The sequence below is a fragment of the Dasypus novemcinctus genome, chromosome 17, assembly GCF_030445035.2.
Source record: "Dasypus novemcinctus isolate mDasNov1 chromosome 17, mDasNov1.1.hap2, whole genome shotgun sequence".
Taxonomy (NCBI): domain Eukaryota; kingdom Metazoa; phylum Chordata; class Mammalia; order Cingulata; family Dasypodidae; genus Dasypus; species Dasypus novemcinctus.
The window spans coordinates 14,544,080-14,553,257 of NC_080689.1; the positions used below are offsets into that span (position 1 = coordinate 14,544,080).

A 9,178-nucleotide genomic window follows, 5' to 3' on the forward strand; every position below is an offset into this window, starting at 1 on the left:
ATATATTTTTAATGTAATATTATTACAAAGTCAATAAAAAATAAAAAAATTTAAAAAAAAAAGAAAAAAAAAAAAGATCTGGCTTCTTTGGCTATGGACAGAGCTAATTTATTAGGCTTACAAACTGATTGAATTTTCTATTTCAAAACTCTGCTGCTTTGGCACCTGTTTTCAGAGGTCGAATTAACTGCCAGGGACAATAACTTGCAACCATTTTTCTTAATTCCTGGGACAGAGGTCTCAAAGGACCAGAAAATCAGCATCACCTGGGAACATGTTAGAAAAGTAAATTCTCAGACTCCACTTCAGACCTACTGAATCAGAAACTGTGGGGAAATTTGTGCCGAGCTTGTTTGTTTTTGTGATAGCTAAGAAAAATGTCTTGCTGGCTATTAATTGTGTAAACAAAGTTTCAGAAAGAATGTGCAGCCTACTTACAACTTACAAGATTAAAACTGTATTAAAGAACTTTTATATTTTCATTATTCCTACACAAATCAACATACATTTACTGAAAATGTATGATGTACAGCATGGTCCTGCTGTTAGTTATCGAGAATACTTAGACTCTATTGAATCAAATTGGTTAAGATCTCTTCTTAGAAACATTAATTAGTAATTATTCTAAGCGGTCATATGTAATTTAAATGAATTCATCATTATGGCTTTAAAATAATTCTGAAAGCAGGAAGTGGGTGTGGCTCAAGTGATTGGACTCCTGCCCCCCACATGGGAGGTCCCAGGTTTGGTTCCTGGTCCCTCCTGGAGAAGATGACGCAAGACAGCAAACTGGTGCAGCAAGCTGATGCAACAAGATAATGCAACAAGGAGAGACAAAGAAGAAAGATAATGAGTGACACAACAAAGCAGGAAGCTGAGGTGGCTCAACTGATTGAGTGCCTCTCTCCCACTTGGGAGGTCCCAGATTTAGTTCCCAGTGCCTCCTACAGAGTAGATGAGCACATAGCCAAATGAACACAGAGAGCAGAGAGCCAGTGCAAATAACGGGAGCGTGGGAGGGTGAATAAACAAAAGAACTTTAAAAAATAAAATAATTCTGAAATTAAGCTTGGCCTTTCATCTCTACTCACTTCTACCAGTTCAAATTTGTGAAGTTTTCCTGTAGTTATTCCCAGTTGTTCTCAGGTCTTTTGAGGAAGCCCCAAGAATGGCCTGGGGTACCATGTTGCTAGCTAATTATACCCCATAGCATAGAATAATTTGTAATGCAATTTAAATCTCTTCACCATTAGATAGCCCCAGGATTCCAGTGCAACAATAATTCACAATATGCAGCTATCTGAGTCACAATGGCCTCCATGGCTCTTAGAAATTCTTCCAATGGCCCATGGAGAAACCATCCCTTTCTGCATTCAATGCAAGGGGCATGGAAATAGAAATAACCACAAGAAACTCTAAAAAGTATCAAGAGCTCCTGTGAGGGAGCTAGCAAAGTTTTAGCTAGAGATGGGGTGGGAGAAGAAGCTCTAATACCATTTTGCCCTGATGAAGAGACTAGTAGCCTGACAATATAGGTATTTGATCTCTTCTATGTTATAATTATCATTAGGAGTCCATGGTCTTGAAAATGGCCCATTCCTGTGGGTATGAACCCATTGCATATGGGACCATTTGATTAGATTAATTCAGTAAGCCATGACTCACAGTGGGTCTTAATCCTCCTGCTGGAGTCTCTCATAAATGGGATGGACACAGAGGGGGTTAGAGAAATACACAGGCTTTCAGAGGGAAACACTCCCTCCTTCAGAAGCTAAGAGAGAAGGTCGCAGAAGCCAGAAGCTGAAATCAACAGAACCTGGGAGAAAGAAAGCCACGGGAGCAGATAGAAAGCTGAAGGAATCCAGAATATTAACATGTTAATTTAATTTTTAGCTATTCTGCCAATAACTCTAAGGTTTTCTCAAAATATTACTCTTTGAAAGAAAATAGATTGTGATGTGCTCTTGTAATAAGAATCAGTACTTTTTAGTTGCCTATAAAGTTTCACTTCAGAGAGAATACATTCAGAATAGAATTCCTATCCAATATCTCCAGTATGACTTCATTGTCTTTCAGGGACTGTAAGGGACTGAAAGAATGCCTCCTCAGTAACACAAGGAGATATTCAATGAAGACCATAGGAGGAAAATGGCTGACACTTTTCTGATAATCTACACAGAATTCTAAAGAGAAGGAGACAAAATCCAGACTACCTTATCTCATGATTTTTTAAAATTCACTTTATTTCTACTTTTCGCGTAGAAATGACTTTCTGAACTCGTTCAAGTTGTTCAGGCAAGAACTAGAAATTATGGACCTTTTTCCTTTCAGCACACACCTGAAAGATAAAGACAATTCTGTTAGCAAAAAGGCTGGTCTCATGGTTCCTCAAAAATTGACTGAATAGTTCTAACTGCAACTATGAAATTTAGTCCAAACAATTGGTGGTAATGTCTCTAAACCAAGGTTCTGAGGTCACCGGACAAAGTTCTTCACCCCTTCACCTGGCCCTGACCCCAGACCTGTCTCTACTTCCCTTCCCAACAGGAACATTTTCTCTAATGGGCAACTTTGGTTTGAGAGCGCCCCAAAGCCTTTGTAATGCATTCTTAGAACTGAACCACAGTCTAAGACTTTCCCTGCCTACTTTCCACCCTTCCCTCTTTCCTTCACAGGATTTAGACCTCCACCAAGCTCTGACAGCTCTCCCAAACTTCTCTGCCTCCACACACACACAAACACACTTTTTCCCTCCACAGGCATTTTTCCAATAAATCTCTTACTTGCTAGGCATCTGTTTCTCATTTAAAAAGTGAACATTGGGTGGGGCAAGATGGTGGCTGAGAGAACTTGCCTGATAGTATCTCCTGTAGGGAAACGGCTGGGCGGCGTTGGAGCCTCTTCCGGACCAGGCTGTTTTGGGATTTTTGTGGGTCAGGAGGTATCTGGACAACGATTTGGTGGGAAGGTAACAGAGAACATACGTCTATAAAATAAACACAGAGGTCCCGGCTGTGAGCGGAAAGTTCCCTCCTTGGGTGGGTGGAGCCATGGCATCGGGCGCTGCCCCGGCACCAGGCACTGCAGGGGCGGTTTTATTTTTTTTTTTTGGAGGCTCTGCAGTACTGGGGAATTCATAAGCACTGAGCGGCCTATTGGGGGGTTAATAGGACAGGAGGCGCTTGCAGACCGATTTGGGGAGACAAACGGGAGTTTTATGGCAAAGCGGGGGGAATTTTTGATTGCGGACACAAACAATAGTGCTTCCGCCTAGAGCCACGCCCCCTCCCAAGCCCGGCTGCTGATCTACAGTGGACTTAAAGTGATAGCAATAAAGAGACGCCACCAGGGTCTGGTAGGGTGGGAGACATTTGAAAGCTGATTAGGGGAATATTTTGTGAAGCGTGGAAATTTCGGGTTTGGACTCTGTTATTAGCGTTTCCGGCTGGAGCCCCTCCCCAGACCTGGCTATTGATCTGAGTCATTAAATTGGCTGCAGCCTAGAGGCACCCCCAGGTGGCCATTCTGGGGGATCACAGGATGGGAGGGGTCCTGAAGTCAATTGGTGATATATCCACAGAATAGACCCTAGTGAGTGAATTGTGGGGTACAGAACACAGGATAGAGCTTGTGGATGTGACCTCACCCATAGGGCTGGCACCCACCTGCGGGGATCCCTGAAGGCTGTGATGCACTGTGGTGCTCCCAGGCTTCCTGTTAACCGGACTTGAGGTTGCCAGGTCTGAGTCCCCTAAACCCTGGTGGCCCACACCCCAGAGACTCACACCTCTTGAGTCCTCAATATCTCAGACTTTCCATCTCTGAAACCATCACGCCCTGAGGTCCATCTGAAGTCCTTGAATGTCCTAGCCCTCAACGTTTGCTTTTTTCCTTTTTTGTTTTCTTTTGTTTTGTTTTTATTTTTACTCTATTTTAATTTTTTATTTTATTTTTTTAATGTTCTGATTGCTTACATTGCATTATCCCCTAGTCTTTTCTCCCAGTGTATCCCCCAAAGTCTTTTTTTTTTCCTCTCTCTCTCTCATCCCCCATCTTCTTCTTATTCTATTTTATCTTAACTATACAATAGGTGCTGCAGGAAACACCTCACATTTGCTGGGTTTCCTCATCCTCCACTGCCTCATTTCTGTGTGAATAGATTTTGGCTATCTACACTATCCCCTTTCCCCCGACATCTTGATATCCACCATCATCTACTATCTCTCCTATATTCCACCTCCCTTTCTTTGATCCACAAAGTGTCTAACTCTTAATTTCTAATACCTTTGTTTGTTTTCTGTCTGTTATCCACTCTTGAAACTATTACCTTTCTTTTCTCTTTCCCTCTCTCACGAAAACAATAGCTTTTCAGTTCATACCATATTCCTCCCATATTCAGTCATCTACCTCATTATAGGTACTCTACCTACTGCTATAACTCTACAAAATTTACATGAATCTAACCTCCGTCCTCCCAGGTCTCATATTGTTGCTTTGTTAACATATATCACCAATACTACTTTACACTTTTTCCTTGCTTACACAATTGCCTTTCCCCGGCACTAATACTTTCCTTTAAAGTGAACGTAACCAGCAATAAGAAATAGAATAAGAAGAACAAAGTGACAAAGAGAAGATATAACACTTAAGCAAAAACAAGAGCTAATTAATCTCCAAGACTAGACAAAGAAGCTAAGGAACTGATTAAACCTGTCAAGGAAAAAATGATGACGAGACAGCAACAAAAATCTACAAACCAAACCAGTAATCAGGAAAACATGGCTGAATCCAATCAACAAACTGAAAATCAGGAAGGGGAGCAGAACTTTACACAAGCAATGAAAGATCTCAGAACATTTATCACCACAAATTTGATGAAGTAAAGGAAGAGGTTAACAACATGAAGACAACACTTGGAGGGGAAATTGCAGACATATGCAAAAAGATAACAGATATGATGGAAATGAACACCACAGTTCAAGAAATCAAAAATACACTTGCAGCAAATAGCAGCAGACTAGAAGAGGCAGAGCAGAGAATTAGTGATGTGGAAGACAGTACATTGGAAATCAAACAGATAATAGAAGTGGTCGATAAAAAGATAGAAAAAATCCAGGTAGGACTTAGGTACCTGAATGATAATGCAAAACGCTTAAACATACATATTATAGGCATTCCAGAAGGAGAAGAGAAGGAAAAGGGGTCAGAAGGAGTGTTGCAGGAAATAATGGCTGAAAACTTCCCAAATCTGAAAGAGACAGAGGTACATATCCAAGAAGAACAGTGTACTCCACTGGTCATAAACCCCAACAGGCCCACCCCAACACATATACTTGGCAAATTATCCAACGCTCAAGACAAAGAGAAAATTCTAAAAGCTGCAAGAGAAAAGAAAACCATCACATACAATGGAAGCTCCATAAGATTAAATGCTGATTTCTCGTCTGAAACCATGGACGCAAGAAGGCAGTGGTATGATATAGTCAAGGTACTAAAGGGAAAAAATTTTCAACCAAGAATACTCTATCCAGCTAAACTAGCATTCAAAAATGATGGAGAGTTCAAAATATTCACAGATAAACAGAAACTGAAAGAGTATACCAACAAGAAACCTCCCCTTCAAGAAATTCTAAAGGGAGTTCTGCAGGAAGAAAGGAAAAACCAGGACAGGCAGAGTTGGAGGACAGTGTAAGAGCAATAAAAAAGACAAAAATAGAAGGAAAAAAAATACAAACAAAATATGACAAACACAAATCCAATCAAAATATGGATAACACAAATAATTCCTTGAAAGTAATAACACTGAATGTCAATGGTTTAAACTCACCTATCAAAAGATTCAGACTGGGACATTGGATAAGGAAATATGACCCATCTATATGCTGTCTACAAGAGACACATCTTAGACCCAGAGACTCATGGAGGTTGAAAGTGAATGGCTGGAAAACAATCATACAAGCAAACAATAACCAAAGAAAGGCAGGAGTAGCTATATTAATATCAGACAAAATAGACTTTAAATGTGAAACAATTGTGAGAGACAAAGAAGGATACTACATTTTAGTGAAAGGGACAATCTGTCAAGAAGATCAAACAATCATAGATATTTATGCTCCTAACAAGGGTGCCTCTAAATACGTAAGGCAAATGCTGGAAAAACTAAGTGAAAAAATAGATGCATCTACAATTATAGTGGGGGATTTTAATACACCACTATCAACTGTGGACAGAACATCTCAAAAGAGAATCTCTAAAGAAACAAAACATTTGAACAGTATATTAGAAGAGCAGGATCTAATAGACATATATAGATCATTACACCCAAATACAGCAGGATATACATTTTTCTCAAGTGCACATGGATCATTCTCCAAGATACACCATATGCTAGGCCACAAAGAAAGGCTTAATGAATTCAGAAAGATCGAAATCATGCAAAACAATATCTCTGACCACAGTGGAGTGAAGCTGGAAATTTGCAAGGGACAGAGGCCCAGATTTCACATCACAATTTGGAAATTAAATAGCACACTCTTAGAAAAACAGTGGGTCAAAGAGGAAATCTCAAAAGAAATCAACGACTACCTTCAAACGAATGATAATGATAACACAACATACCAAAATTTATGGGATGCAGCAAAAGCAGTACTGAGAGGGAAATTTAGAGCCATAAATTCATATATCAAAAAAGAAGAAAGAGCAAAAATTGAAGAAATAACTGCACATTTGATGGAATTAGAAAAACAACAACAAAGTAACCCAACAGGAAGAAGAAGGAAGGAAATAACAAAGATAAGAGCAGAACTAAATGAAATAGAAAATAAGAAAGCACTTGAAAAGATAAACAAAACCAAGAGCTGGTTTTTTGAGAAGATCAACAAAATTGACAAACCTTTAGCGAGACTAACAAAGAAAAAAAGAGAGAAGATGCAAATACACAAAATAAGAAATGAGAAAGGCGATATCACCACTGACCCCACAGAAATAAAGACTATCATAAGAGGATACTTTGAAAAACTATATTCCAACAAAAATGACAATTTAGAGGAAATGGACAAATTCCTAGAAACACATAAGCAGCCCATATTGACGAAAGAAGAAATTGATGATCTTAACAAACCAATCACAAACAAAGAGATAGAATCAGTCATTAAAAATCTCCCAACTAAGAAGAGCCCAGGGCCAGACAGCTTCACAGGTGAATTCTACAAAACATTCCGGATAGAACTAACACCAATCCTGCTGAAACTATTCCAAAAAATTGAAACAGAAGGAACATTGCCGAACTCCTTCTATGATGCCAACATTACCCTAGTACCAAAGCCAAACAAAGACACCACAAGAAAGGAAAATTACAGACCAATTTCTCTAATGAACCTAGACACAAAAATACTTAACAAAATACTTGCTAATCATATTCAACAACACATTAAACGAATTATACACCACAACCAAGTGGAATTTATTACAGGTATGCAAGGATTTTTCAACATAAGAAAATCAATCAATGTAATACACCATATAAACAGATTGAAGGGAAAAAATCACATGATTATATCTATAGATGCAGAAAAAGCATTTGACAAAATACAGCACCATTTCTTGATAAAAACACTCCAAAAGATCAGAATACAATGAAATTTTTTGAACATGATGAAGAGTATATATGAAAAACTTCAGCCAACATTGTTTACAATGGAGAAATCCTAAAATCCTTTCCTCTAAAGTCAGGAACAAGACAAGGATGCCCATTGTCTCCGCTCCTATTTAACATTGTCTTAGAAGTACTTGCTCGAGAACTGAGGCAAGAACCAGATATAAAAGGCATTCAAATTGGAAAGGAAGAAGTCAAAATTTCATTATTTGCAGATGACATGATCCTATACATAGAAAACCCTGAAAGGTCGACAACAAAGCTTCTAGAACTCATAAATGAGTTTAGTGAAGTCGCAGGTTATAAGATAAATGCGCAAAAATCAGTAGCATTTCTGTACACCAATAATGAGCAAGATCAGGAGGAAATCAAGAAACAAATACCATTCACAATAGTAAATAAAAAAATCAAATACTTAGGAATAAATTTAACTAAAAATGTAAAAAACTTATACACGGAGAACTATACAAGACTGTTCAAGGAAATCAAAGAAGACCTAAATAAATGGAAGAATGTTCCTTGTTCATGGATAGGAAGACTGAATATCATTAAGATGTCTATCCTACCAAAACTGATCTACACATTCAACGCAATCCCAGTAAAAATCAACACAGCCTTCTTATGAAATTTATTTGGAAAGGAAAGAGGCCCCGAATAGCCAAAGACAAATTGAAAAAGAAAAACGAAATTGGAGGAATCACACTTCCTAACTTCAAAACATACTACAAAGCTACAGTAGTGAAAACAGCATGGTATTGGCATAAGGAGAGACACACAGACCAATGGAATCAAATTGAAAGTTCTGATATAGAACCTCATATATATAGCCATATAATATTCGATAAAGCCACCAAACCCTCTCAACTGGGAGAGAATGGCCTATTCAACAAATGGTGCCTGGAGAACTGGATAGCCATATGTAGAAGAATGAAAGAGGATTACCATCTCACACCATATACAAAGATCAACTCAAGATGGATCAAAAACCTAAATATAAGAGCCAAGACCATAAAGACCTTGGAAAGCAGTGTAGGGAAACATCTACAGGACCTTGTAATAGGAAATGGATTCATGAACATCACACCAAAAGCACGAGCAGCAAAAGAACAAATAGATAAATGGGACTTCCTCAAAATTAAAGCCTTCTGCACCTCAAAGGAGTTTGTCAAGAAAGTAAAAAGGGAACCCACACAATGGGAGTAAATATTTGGCAACCACATATCTGATAAGAGACTTATAACTTGCATATATAAAGAACTCCTATATCTTGAAAATAAAAAGATAAACAACCTATTTTTAAAAATGGGAAAAAGATTTAAACAGACACTTCTCCAAAGAAGAAATACAAATGGCTAAAAAGCACATGAAAAAATGCTCCAAATCTCTAGCTATCAGGGAAATGCAAATCAAAACTACAATGAGATACCATCTTACTCCCATAAGATTGGCAGCTATGAAAAAAACAGAAGAATACAAATGCTGGAGAGGACGTGAAGAAAGGGGAACACTCATCCACTGCTGGTG

At 38.5% G+C, this 9,178-nt stretch overlaps 1 long non-coding RNA gene across 1 annotated transcript; it reads right to left on the minus strand.

Annotated features, from left to right (window-relative positions):
• Positions 1 to 2,222: 2,222 nt before the first annotated feature.
• LOC139436698 (uncharacterized) lies at positions 2,223 to 3,205 on the minus strand. The gene is made up of 2 exons (XR_011646040.1): positions 2,855 to 3,205; positions 2,223 to 2,338 (listed from the first exon to the last, which is right to left on the minus strand). It is a non-coding gene; the product is annotated as an uncharacterized lncRNA (long non-coding RNA).
• Between the last annotated feature and the right edge of the window lie 5,973 nt (positions 3,206 to 9,178).